Source organism: Narcine bancroftii, unplaced genomic scaffold, assembly GCF_036971445.1.
Source record: "Narcine bancroftii isolate sNarBan1 unplaced genomic scaffold, sNarBan1.hap1 Scaffold_241, whole genome shotgun sequence".
Classification (NCBI taxonomy): domain Eukaryota; kingdom Metazoa; phylum Chordata; class Chondrichthyes; order Torpediniformes; family Narcinidae; genus Narcine; species Narcine bancroftii.
Window position 1 is genome coordinate 329268 of NW_027211976.1, and position 13887 is coordinate 343154.

General features: G+C 46.2%; 1 protein-coding gene across 3 annotated transcripts in view; it reads right to left on the reverse strand.

Annotated features, from left to right (window-relative positions):
* LOC138750721 (uncharacterized) overlaps positions 1–13887 on the reverse strand; it is a 182260-nt gene that overhangs the window by 164064 nt on the left and 4309 nt on the right. For 2 of the 3 annotated variants that reach the window (XM_069912831.1, XM_069912830.1), the window contains exon 2: positions 6300–6428. The exons of the other annotated variant lie outside the window; for it this stretch is intronic. The gene's annotated coding sequence lies outside the window, so the exon portion shown is untranslated. The remainder of the gene's footprint in view (positions 1–6299; positions 6429–13887) is intronic. 3 annotated transcript variants of the gene reach the window in all.

The window sequence follows — 13887 nt, forward strand, 5'->3', positions numbered from 1 at the left end:
AGGGAGCAGAGGGAACGGTTTGGAAAAAGTGGGGAACTGTGGGGAACACTGCACGACAGAGGAGAACCAAAGGGATCAGGGGGAACAGATAGAAAAAAATTGGGGAACTGTGAAAACACTGCATGACAGAGGGGAACCAAAGGGAGCAGGAGGTACAGGTTGGAAAAAGTGGGGAACCGTGGAGGACACTGCAGGACAGAGGGGAACCAAAGGGAGCAGGGGGTACAGGATTTAAAAAAATGAGGAGAATCGTGGGGAACACTGCAGAATAAAGGGGAACCAAAGGGAGCAAGGGGAACTGTTTTGAAAAAGTGGGGAACCGTGTGCAAAAATGCGGAACAGTTGGTAACCAAAGGGAGCAGGAGGAACAGATTGGAAAAAGTTGAGAACAGTGGACAACACTGCAGAACAGAGGGGAATCAAAGGGTGCAGGGGGAACAGATTGAAAAAAGTGGGGAACCGTGTGGAACACTGCAGAACAGAGGTGAACCAAAGGGAGCAGGGGGTACAGTTCGGAAAAGTGGGGAACCGTGGGGAACAATGCAGAACAGAGGGGAACCAAAGGGAACAGGGGTAACAGATTGGAAAAAGTGGGGAATTGTGGGGAGTTCTGCAGAACAGAGGTGAACCAAAGGAAGCAGGGGGATCGGATTGGAAAAAGTGGGGAACATTGTGGAAAAATGCAGAACAGAGGGGAACCAGAGGTAGCAGGGGAAACAGATTGGAAAAAGTGGGGAACCGTGGGGAACACTGCAGAACAGAGGGGCACCAAAGGGAGCAGAGGGAATGCATTGGAAAAAGTGGGGAACCGTGGGGAACACTGCACGACAGAGGGGAACCAAAGGAAGCAGGGGGAACGGATTGGAAAAAGTTGCGCCGGTGGGGAACACTGTAGGACAGAGGGGAATCAAAGGGAGCAGGGGGAACTGATTGGAAAAAGTGGGGAACTGTGGGGAACACTGCAGAACAGAGGACAAACAAACGGAACAAGGGGAATCAATTGCAAAAAGTTGGGAACCGTGGAGGACAATGCAGAACAGGGGAAACCAAAGGAAGCAGGGCAAACAGTTTGTAAAAAAGTGGGGAACCGTGGGGAATGCTGCAGAACAGTATGAAACCAAAGCGAGCCGGGGGAATGGTTTGGAAAATGTGGGGAACCGTGGGGAAAACTGCAGAACAGAGTGGAGACAAAGGAGCAGGGGGAACAGATTGGAAAAAGTGGGGAACCGTGGGGAACACTGCAGAACAGAGGGGAACCAAACGGAGCAGGGGCAACGGATTGCAAAAAGTTGGGAACTGTGGAGAACACGGAAGGACAGAGGGGAACCAAAGGGAACAAGGGGAACAGGTTGGAAAAAGTGGTGTCCCATGGGTAACACTGCAAGGCAGAGGGGAACGATAGGGAGCAGGGGGTACAGTATGTAAAAAAATGTGGAGAATCGTGAGGACCACTAGAATAGAGGGGAACCAAAGGGAGCAGGGGGAACGGATTGGAAAAAGTGGGGAAGCGTCGGGAACACTGCAGAACAGAGGAGAACCAAAGGGAGCAGCGGGAACAGATTGGAAAATGTGGGGAACCGATTGGAAAACGTAGGGAACCGTGTGGAAAAATGCAGAAATGTGGGGAACAAAAGGGAGCAAGGGGAACGAATTGGAAAAGGTGGAGAACTGTGGCGAACACTGCAGAACAGAGGGGAACCAAAGAGAGCAGAGGGAACGGATTGGAAAAAGTGGGGAACCGTGGTGCATGACAGAGGGGAACCAAAGGGATCAGGGGGAACAGATAAGAAAAAATTGGTGGAGCTGTGAAAACACTGCATGACAGAGGGGAACCAAAGGGAACAGGAGGTACAGGTTGGAAAAAGTGGGGAACCGTGGGGAACACTGCAGAACAGTATGAAACCAAAGCGAGCCGGGGGAACAGTTTGGAAAATGTGGGGAACCGTGGAGATCACTGCAGAACAGAGGGGACCCAAAGGGAGCAGGGGAACAGATTGGAAAAAGTGGGGAACCGTGGGGAACACTGAACAATAGAGGGGAACCAAAGGGAGCAGGGGAAATGGATTGGAAAAAGTGGGGAATCGTGGGAAACACTGCAGAACCAAAGGGAGCAGGTGGAACAGTTTGGAAAAAATGTGGAGAACCATGGGGAAAACTGCAGAACAGAGTGGAGCGAAAGGAGCAGGGGGAACAGATTGGAAAAAGTGGGGTCCCATGCGGAACACTGCAAGGCAGAGGGGAACCATAGGGAGCAGGGGGTACAGGATGGAAAAAAAAGGGAGAAATGTAGGGAACAATGCAGAATAGAGGGGAACCAAAGGGAGCAGGGGGAACGGATTGGAAAAAGTGGGGAAGCGTCGGGAACACTGCAGAACAGAGGGGAATCAAAGGGTGCAGGGGGAACAGATTGGAAAAAGTGGGGAACCGTGAGGAACACTGCAGAACAGAGGTGAACCAAAGGGAGCAGGGGGTACAGTTCGGAAAAGTGGGGAACCGTGGGGAACAATGCAGAACAGAGGGGAACCAAAGGGAACAGGAAGAACAGATTGGAAAAAGTTGAGAACAGTGGGCAACACTGCAGAACAGAGGGGAATCAAAGGGTGCAGGGGGAACAGATTGGAAAAAGTGGGGAACCGTGAGGAACACTGCAGAACAGAGGTGAACCAAAGGGAGCAGGGGGTACAGTTCGGAAAAGTGGGGAACCGTGGGGAACAATGCAGAACAGAGGTGAACCAAAGGAAGCAGGGGGAACGGATTGGAAAAAGTGGGGAACAGTGTGGAAAAATGCAGAACAGAGGGGAACCAGAGGTAGCAGGGGAAACAGATTGGAAAAAGTGGGGAACCGTTGGGAACACTGCAGAACAGAGGGGCACCAAAGGGAGCAAAGGGAACGCATTGGAAAAAGTGGGGAACCGTGGGGAACACTGCAGAACAGAGGGGAACCAAACGGAGCAGGGGGAACGGATTGCAAAAAGTTGGGAACCGTGGAGAACACGGCAGGACAGGGGGGAACCAAAGGGAACAAGGGGAACAGGTTGGAAAAAGTGGGGTCCCATGGGTAACACTGCAAGGCAGAGGGGAACCATAGGGAGCAGGGGGTACAGGATGGAAAAAAATGTATAGAATCATGGGGAACACTGTAGAATAGAGGGGAACTAAAGGGAGCAGGAGGAATGGTTTGGAAAAAGTGGGGAACCGATTGGAAAAAGTTGGGAACCATGTGGAAAAATGCAGAAAGGTGGGGAACCAAAGGGAGCAGGGGGAACGAATTGGAAAAGGTGGAGAACTGTGGGGAACACTGCAGAACACAGGGGAACCAAAGGGAGCAGAGGGAACGGATTGGAAAAAGTGGGGAACCGTGGAGAACACTGCAGAACAGTATGAAACCAAAGAGAGCCGGGGGAACAGTTTGGAAAATGTGGGGAGCCGTGGGGATCACTGCAGAACAGAGGGGAACCAAAGGGAGCAGGGGAACACATTGGAAAAAGTGGGGAACCGTAGAGAACACTGCAGCTCAGAGGGGAACCAAATAGAGCAGGGGGTAATGTGGGTAATAATTGGGGAACAGTGAGGAACAATGGGGAACAGTTGGGGATCAGTGGGGAACAGAGGGAAAAAGTCGGGAACAGTTGTGGAACAGTGGAGAACAAATGGGAAACAGTGGGATAAATGGGGAACAGTACGGAGCATTGGGAAAAATGGGGAACAGGTTGGAACAGATGCAGAACAGTGGGGAACTGTGGAGAAAAGTAGGGTACAGTGTGGAACCCAGGGGTACACTGCAGAATAATGGGGAATGGAGGGATTATTGGGAAGTGGGGGGAACAATGAGGAAAAGGGAACAGTGGGGAACACTGCAGAACAGACGGGAACAAAGGGGAACAGTGGGGAACAGATGGGTAACAGTGGGGAACAGATGGGTAACAGCTTGAGAATAATGGGGAACATATGGGGAACTAACGGTGAATAGTGGGGAACCTTGTAGACCAGGTGTGAAAATGCTGGGAAACAGATGGGATTGATGGGGAACAGGTGAAGAATAGTGGGGAACAGTGAAGAACTGTGGGGACCAGATGTGGAATATTAGGGTACAGTGGGAAAAATGGGGGAAAGTGGGGAACAAAGGGGTACAGTGCAGAACAGTTCAGGAACAGCTGGAAAATAGAGAGGAACATTGGGGAGCAGGAGTAATAGTGTGGAACAGACGGTAAACAGTGGAGAAAGGGGGTAACAGTGAGGTACAGATGGAAAAGAGATGGGGAAGTGATGGGGAACAGTGAAGATCCATGGGGACCAGGTGGGTAACTGCTGGGAAACAGTGAGGAACAGTGGAGAACCATTTGGGAACAATGAAGAACTGTGGGGAACTGTGAAGGACAGTGGGGAATAGTGGGGAACAGTTAGTACAGTGGGGAACATAGAGTCACATTGGGGAAGAGTGGGGAACACTGGGGAAATGTTGAAGACTGTGGGGAGCTGTGGATAATTCTGGGGGGCAGTGGGAAACAAATGGTGAACAGTGGAGATCTGTGGAAAACAGTGTGGAAAAGTGGGGCACAGATGGGAAAGAGTTGAACATTTTGTGGGCAAAAATGTGGTACAGTGGGTTACGGTGGGGGGATTGTTGGAGAACAGTGCAGAACATTGGGGAATATGGGGAACATTGGGGAACAGATGGTGACTGATGTGGAATATAGGGGAACAGTTGGGAACATTGTTGAACAGTAGGGAATAGTGGGAAAATGGGGAAAAGTGGGGAAAAGGAGGAACTGTGGGGAACAGTCTGGGAATTGAGGGTAACAGGTGTGAAACAGTAGAGAACAGTGGGAAAAATGGGAAACAGTGTGGAACAGAGGGAGAAGAGTGTGGAATAATGGGGTATACTGCAGAACAATGGGCAATGGAGGGGAATATTGGGGAGAAGGGGGGAACAATGAGGAAAGGGGAGCAGATGGGAACAGTGGGGAACACTGCAGGAGAGATGAGAACAGAGAAAACAAAAGGGAGCAGGGGGAACAATGGGGAACGGATGGGGAACAGTGGGGAACCATGGGGAATAGGTGGGAAACTGCTGGGAAACACTTGGGATTGGTGGGGAACAGTGGGAAAAAGTTGGGGAACAGGTGAAGAACAGTGGGGAACAGAGGTGAACTGTGGAGAACAGATGTGGAAGAGTGGGGATTAGTAGGAAAAATGGGGAATAGTTGGAGAACAGTGGGACACTGATGGGGAACAGTAGGGAAACATGGGGAAGAGGTGGGAAACTGCTGGGAAACAGTTGAGATTGGTAGAAACATTGGGGAACAGGTAAGGAACAGTGGGGAACAGTGAAGAGTTGTGGTGAACAGATGTGGAACAATAGGGTACAGTGGGAAAATGGGGTACAGTGAGGAAAATTGGGATAAATGGGCAAGAGTGGGGAACAGTTTGGAAACAGCTGGAAAACAGTGAAGAACTGTGGGGAACAGATGTGGAACAGTAGGGAACAGTGAGAAAAATGGGTAACTTTGGGGAACAGTTTGGGAACAGCTGGAGAACAGTGGGGAACAGTGAAGAACTGTGGGGGAACAATGGGGAACAGAGGGGAAGAATGAGTAACAGTGGGGAACAGAGGGTAACAGTGGAGAGCAGTGGGGAACATTTGGCGAACATTGGAGAATGTGGGGAACAGTGTTAAAAAGTGTTTGACAGGTGGGGAACAGTGGGGAACCGTGGGGAACACGTAAAATTGTTGGGGAACTGTACTATGGAGGGCAACAGCTGGGAAAATTGAGGAATGTAAGGAAGGAAAGGGGAACAGTGGAGATCTCTGCGGAACAGTGGGCAACAGAGGGGAATAGTGGGGAGCAGTGGGGAACGGATAGCGAACTGTGGAAAATGGGAGAACAGTGGAGAAAAGTGGGGAACAGATTGGGAAATGAGGGGAACAGTGGGGGACCATGGAGAACAGTGGTGAAACGTGGGGAACTGGTGGGAAACAGCAGGCAGAACAATGGAGAACAGGTGTGGAATAGGTGACGAACAGTGGGAAACAGTTTAGAACAGATAGGGAACTGATGGGGAACTCTGGGGACTTGTGGGGACTGTTGGGAGGGCAGAAAGGTACATATATACAGATTTGAAATATGCATTTGGAGTGGTACACACATTTAGGAAAATTTGGAAAGAACGAGGGATGATAACAACAAGATGAAAAGAACTGGCTCATGAGCAACTAACTGAAAAGACTTTGGAAGCATTAATCAAACCAGAAAGAATTGCCACAGTACATGTACCAGGTCATCAGAAGGGGAACTCACCAAAAGCACGAGGAAATCGGATGGCTGATGAACTGGCCCGACAAGCGGCACGATCAGGAAAAGTACATCCACCTGATGGCTCTGATACCTCTCAGAGAAGGGCTGAAGAAGGTCCTATCTTTTCCCTCCCTGAAGAAGAAAAAAATGGAAAAGATGGGAGAAAAGAAGACGGAAAATGGTGGCTCCCCAATGGAAGACAATTGTTAAATAAAGAAATCACCCAGCAGATACTAGGGGAACTGCACTCATGCTCCCACCGGGAGTGCAAGCACTGTGTGATGCATTCTTACAAACTTATGCCTGCAGAGGAGTCTATATCCTAGCAAGACAGGCAGTGAACCGCTGTGTGATCTGTTTAAAGGTTAATAAGAAAGTTATAAGAAAGTTATGAAAGCTATGCCTGGAGGAGTACCACCTTTAGCAATCTGGCCATTTCAGCGGATACAAGTGGATTTCACCAAACTCCCTAAGGTCCAGCGATGGAAATTTCTACTAGCAGTAGTGGACCATTTCACGAGATGGGTTGAAGCGTTCCCCACCGTCAATGCCACTGAACAAGCATATAATTCTGGAAAAAATTGTACCCCGATATGGAATAGCCGAATCCATCAATTCAGATCAGGGAAAGCACTTCGCTTCTAAAATTTACAGCCTGGTCTGTGAAACCTTAGGGATAAAATGGAAGCTGCATACTCCAAGGCATCAAAGTGGAACAAATGAATGCCACTTTAAAAATGCAAATTACATAACTAAAAGAAGAGACTAAATTACCCTGGACCAAGTGCTAACCAATAACTCTTCTCAGAATTCGGACAGCCCCATGACAAAACATTAATATCCCCTTACGAGATGTTATTTGGACTCCCATATTTGGGGCGGATAGAAGGAATACCTACAGTCAAAAATAATGATGTGTTTTTAAGGAATTATCGACTGGCAGTTTCTCGTTCTCTTGCAGATTTAAAAGCTAAGCGTCTGCTGGTGCAGAGCCCTCCTCTGCATTTCTCTATCCACTCTGTGAATGCTGGTGACTGGGTCCTGATCAATTCGTGGAAAGAAGAAAAGCTTCAGCCCTGGTGGAACAGACCATATCTAGTACTATTGACCACAGAAAAATCAGACTGAACAAAGGAAAAGGGGTGGACACATGCTAAAAGTTAAATAAATGGGCCCCAACAGTATCAGATAGATGTTTTCGCTGTAAGAAGGAAACGGGAACAACAGTATATTTCAATTTGGGCATGTGAGAAAGTGGAAAAGTTTTGGGAAGATCTAAATCAGGTATTAAATAAAATCACAAAAAATAACATATCAAAAAATCCAGAGATTTTTCTTCTAAATAATATAAGAAGTAAAGAACGTGGCCTCGATTTGTATGAAGCGCAAAAAAGATTTATTACGATAGCCTTAGCTGTAGCAAAAAAATGTACAATGTCAACCTGGAAATCAGAAGATAGCCTGGGAATACAGCAATGATACATGGAAATGAATAAATGTATTGAATTGGAAAAATAACATATAATTTAAGAAATAACATCACAGTATTCGAACAAATTTGGGAACCGTACATGGAACACAAAAGAGAGGTCCTACCGCAGACCACCACCTCTTGAAATGACAGAATGAGAAGTAGACGAAATGAACTGACCCAGTGTGTAAAAGTAGATGACACAATTTTCTTGTCTATTCCATTGTGTGATAACATTGTTTAATGGGTTTATTGTATTGTATATGTTGAATGTTTAGTGGGTGGGGAGGGGGGTGGGACACTATATATTCAAGAGGGAAACGTTTGTGGGTATTTTGGTGAATATGGCTCATAGTGCGAAGAAAAAAAACTTTAAAAAAAGAATAAAGGGACCTGTGGTCCCACCACCAGCCACAGAAAGAAGGAAAGAGGAGTAAAAAGGAACAGAAAAGAAAACTACAATAATGAAACTTTTGCGCTTACTATTTCAATTTGACTTATACATATCATAACTTTGCGTGTTAAACCTAAAAATTATTTTATCTCTCTATGTACTAATTATGCTAAGAACCAAAATCAAACAGATTGTTGGGTTTCTGCGAAAATACCACACCATGGCAAGTCAGGAGTCCCCTTAGTAGCAATCCCTCTCTCCCTACACAAATTATTTGATATATAGATCTTGCCGAGCAACAGTGATCCAACCATTGAAGATAAATACAAAGGGTGGTCGATACGACCAAAACCAACAAAGTCACCAACTCCTCAGTCTGGAGAGATGCTTCCTTTTGAGAAACCAACTAGGAGTTTCCAATTTCATGAAGAATTAGACCGTCACACGACTGTGAATCCCACACCCGGTGAATGGCACATATTGGGTGTGTGGACGTAAAATTTATTCATGGTTACCTGGAGAAAAGGAATGTTGGAATCGGACAAAAGGATTTATATTGACCTGTACACCTAAAGGTTGGAGTGGATGTTATTACCTGGCTTACTTAATTCCCCATGTCCGTGAACTTAATCAGCTACCTGTACTAGGCTTGTCCCATGGGAAAAGCAAAAGGGTGACTGAAGGAGATCGTCTCATGTGGAGGTTTTTCCCAACATATGGAGCTGCACAAAGTGCGGTTGAGATTCAAAAATAGCAGCCACCCTAGATGAACTAGTAAATAATACGAACCTGGTACTTGGGGAAGTCCAATCCCAAGTCTGGGCAATAAATACAGAAATGGCCACCATGCAACTTACAGTCCTCCAAAAATGCATGGCCCTTGATTTTATTTTGACAGAGAAAGGGCTTTAATTGGTTCTGAATGTTACACATACATCCTGGATGAATCAGCTAATATCTCGGATTTGGTGGTCCATATTAAAAAGTGTAGAGAGAAGATCCAGGAGACTAGAGATAAATATAAAAAAGGAGGTGATTGGACATGGGGAGATTGGAATTTCGGAGGTTGGCGGCCATAGTTAATGAACTTTGCTATATCTGGCTGAATGATTCTAGTGGGCTTATTGATTGGATCAGCCATCCTACGATGTTTTATCATGAGATCCATTTGCTCAGCTATTGGAGCGAAGCAGGTGGTATTAAAAAATCCCATGGCAGATGAACAACGACAAATTCAACTCGTACAATTTGAGGAAACAAAAGGTGAACAATAATGCAGTTTAATCAGAAATACATGATAACGAGAAAAAAGGAGGAATTGTGAAAAACGGTTGAATATGATTAAACTCGCACCATTCTGTGAAAAATGATGGAATGCAAAGTATGTAGATAAGAGCTTGAGAGTAGACAGTACTAGCCAGTGGGCCCCTTCTTATCTCAAGCCCCAAGGATGCAAGGAACTGGTTCAGGTTGGTACAGTGACCTAAGATAGTCTATAGCTCGTACTGCGATTGCCTCATAGAGACATGAACAGGCAAAGTATGAAGAGGGAAGAACTGAGTGATACCTGGATTGATGGAAGGGAGAAGGAGAATGTTGTAATGTATTGGGATTCTGATTGGAAGAAGGTAAATGAAGGTGGGGTGATGTTGAGCGCGGGACTGTACAAAAGAGTGATGATTCTGAACTTCCAGTGTGTCCCCAGACCAGGGACACCCGACTCTGCAGACTCGAAATAAAGATGAACCTGTTCTTCAAAACTTTTATCTCCAGAGTAAGGATTGTGAACACTTTATATTTCATGGTGGGGAATGGATGGTGAACAGTGGCGTAGTGTGAGAAACAGTGTGGAAAAGTGGGGCACAAGTGGAAACAGATGAGCTTCTGCTGGTCAACAATGGGGAACCAGGGTGTACGTTGGGGAACAGTGCGGAACATTGTTCCCCACTGTTCTCCTTTCCTCGTTCCCTCCCACTCCCCACTATTCCCCTCCGATCCCCATTTTTCTACAGTGTTCCCCACGCTTCCACAATCTTCTCCAGCTGTCCCCCCGGTTCCATACTTTTCCCCATGGTTCCCTACTTTTCCCCACTCTTCTGCATTATTCCCACTGTTCCCCACTTTTGCCCTCTGTTCCCCATTTAACCCACTGGTCCCCATGAACTGTTCTGCACTGTTGCCCATTTTTCCCAATGTTCTCCACTGTACCCCATCTGTTCCCCATATATACCTGTTCCCCAGAGGTTCACACCTGTTCCTGACTATTCCCCACAGTTCCCCACTTTTCCTTTCTGTTCTCCACTGTGCTCCTCTGTTCCCCAACAGGGGGACAGTGGGGAGCAGTTGAGAACAGGTGACGAACAGTGGAGAACTAGCGAGTAACAGTGGACAAATGTTGGTAACAGATGGGGAACAGAAGGGAAAAGTCAGGAACAGTGGGGAATAGTTGTGGAACAATGGGATAAATGTGGAACGGAGACAGCTGGAGAACAGTGGGGAACAGGGTGGAACAGATGCAGAATAGTGGGGAAAAATAGGGAATAGTGTGGAGCAGGGGGTTCAAATGGAGAACAGTGGGGAACTGTGGGGAACAGTGGGAAGCAGATTAGGAAATGATGGGGAACACTATGGACCCATGGGGAACAATGTGAACACTATGGAACAGTGGGGAACAGTGAAGAACTAAGGGAAGAGGGGAAGAATGAGGAACAGAGGGGCACAGTGGAGAGCAGTGTAAAACAGAGGGGAAGATTGGGGAAAATGGGCAACAGGGCAGAAACATAGAAGATCAGAGCAGGAGTAGGTCATTCGGCCCTTCGAGCCTTCTCCGCCATTCAATGAGATCATGGCTGATCTTAAATTTCAGTACCCCGTCCCTGCCTTCTCTCCGTAACCCCTAATTCCCTTATACTGAAGAAATATATCTAATTCCCTCTAAATATATTCAATGAACCTGCCTCTACTGCTCTGTGTGGCAATGAATTCCACAGATTCACCAGCCTCTGGGTAAAGAAATTCCTCCTCATCTCGGTTCATAATGGTTTGCCTATTATCCTCGAACCATGGCCCCGGGTTATGGACTCCCCCACCATTGGAAACATCCCTTCCTCATCCATTCTGTCCAGTCCTGCCAGAACTTTATATGTCTCTATGAGATCCCCTCTCAATCTTCTAAACTCCAGCGAGTACAATCCCAAATTGTGCAATCTTTCCTCAGAAGTTATTCCTGTCATTCCAGGTATAAAGCCTGGTGAATCACCTTTGCACTCCATTGCAAGAACAGAAAAGGCGACCAAACGTGCACACAATACTCCAGGTGTGCTCTCACCAGGGCTCTGTACAATTGCAGTAAGGTATCCTTATTCCTATACTCAAATCCTCTTGATGTGAAGGCGAACATAGCACTTGCCTTTTTAACCGCATGCTGTACCTGCATGCTCGCCTTCAGTGACTGGTGCACAAGAACCCCTAGGTCTCTCTGCACTTCCCCATCTCCCAATCTATTGCCATTCAAATTGTAATCTGCCCTCTGGTTTGTGTTACCAAGGTGGATAACCTCACATTTATCCACATTGTAGTGCATTTGCCATGTATCTACCCAGTCCCCCAATTTATCCAAATCACACTGGAGCTTCCTGACCCCCTCTTCAGTGCACACAACCTCTCCTAGCTTAGTGTCGTCTGCAAATTTGGAGGTATTACATCCAATCCCCTCATCCAGATCATTAATGTAAATTGTGAACAGCTGGGGTCCCAGTACAGATCCCTGTGGCACCCCACTGGTCACCGCCTGCCACTCAGAAAATTAGCCGTTTATCCCAACTCTCTGTCTTCTATCTGCCAGCCAGTTATCAATCCACATAAATACCTTCCCCCCACAATCCCATGAGCCTTGATTTTGCATGCCAGTCATTTATGTGGAACCTTATCGAAGGCCTTTTGGAAATCCAGGTACAACACATCCACTGGCTCTCCCTCATCTATTTTACCTCTCACCATCTCAAAGAATTTCAATAGATTTGTCAAGCACAATTTACCTTTTGTAAATCCATGTTGATTCTCTCCGATCCCTTCTCTGCTAGTCATATGCTCCGCTATTACATCCTTAATAATGGATTTCATCATTTTGCCCCTTACTGATGTAAGGCTCACCAGCCTATAATTCCCCTCTTTTTCTCTACCCCTTTTTTAAATAGTGGGGTAATATTAGCTACCCTCCAATCCATGGGTACCGATCCTGAGTCTATTGAGTTCTGGAAAATAATTTTTAAAGCATCTGCTATCTGAAGGTCCACTAGAATGTAGATTATCAGGCCCTTGGGATTTATCGGCCTTCAATCCCTTCAATTTTCCCAAGACCATGTCCTTAGAGATACTGATTTCTTTCAGCTCCTCCCTTGCATTAGTGTCTATGTTTCCCAACATCCTTGGGAGGTTACTGTATCCTCTCTTGTAAAAACGGAACTAAAGTAAGAATTTAATTGGTCTGCCATTTCCTTATTCCCCATTATATATTCCCCTGATTCTGCCTGCAAGAGACCTACTCTGGATTTCACCAATCTTTTCCTCTTGACATATCTATAAAATCTTTTGCAATTGGTTTTTATGTTTGCCGCAAGCTTACTTTCATAATTTATTTTTGCCCTCTTGATTAATCCCTTCGTCCTCCTTTGCTGCATCTTGAACTGTTCCCAGTCTTCGGATTTGGTACTTTTTTTGCCCAATTGATATGTTCTCCCTTTGGACCTAATGCTGTCTCTAATTTCCCTTGTTATCACCAGTTGAGTCACTTTTCTTGGTTTATTTTTATGCAATTCTTCCATTAGATCTTTGAATGCTTTCCATTGTCTATCCACCGTCAACACCCCCCCCCACCCCATAAACCACCCAATCAATCTTACTCACCTCCCGTCTCATACCATCATAATTCTCTTTATTTAAATTCAGGACCTTAGTCTCGGTGATAATTTCTTCACTCTCCATGTCGAGTGAGAATTCGATCATATTGTGGTCGCTCCTACCCAAAGGGCCTTGTACAACAAGTTTGCTGATTAGGCCCTTTTCATTGCATAATACCCAGTCTAAAATGGCCTGCTCCCAAGTTGGTTCCTCGACATATTGGTCTAGATAACCGTCCCGTAAACATTCAAGGAATTCCTCCTCCTCAGTATTTTTACTAATTTGACTAGTCCAATCGATATGTAAATTAAAGTCTCCCATAATGACAGCTGTTCCCTTATTGCACGTTTCTCTAATTTCCCTTATTATGCCTTCCCTCACCTCTACATTACTATTTGGAGGCCGATATACCACCCCCACTAACATTTTCCGCCCCTTGCTATTCCTCAGTTTTACCCATATAGATTCCGTATCTTCCGAGTTAATAACCTTCCTGTCAATTGTGTCGGTTCCTTCTCTCACCATCAAAGCTACCCCACCCCCTTTTCTTTCTTGTCTACCCCTCCCAAATATTGTATACCCCGGGATGTTAAGTTCCCAGGCTTGCCCACCTTGCAGCCATGTTTTGTAATCCCAATCAAATCGTATTTGTTTGTCTCAATTTCCACAGCCAATTCATCTACCTTGTTCCGAATGCTTCTTGCATTAAGATATAAAGCCTTCAGATTTGCTTTTTTCACCCTCCTTGCTCTTTCTGATTTTTACTTTCGCTGCCTAACCCAACTTTTCCTATTTTATCCTTCCTGTCCTTTGCTTATCATACAGGT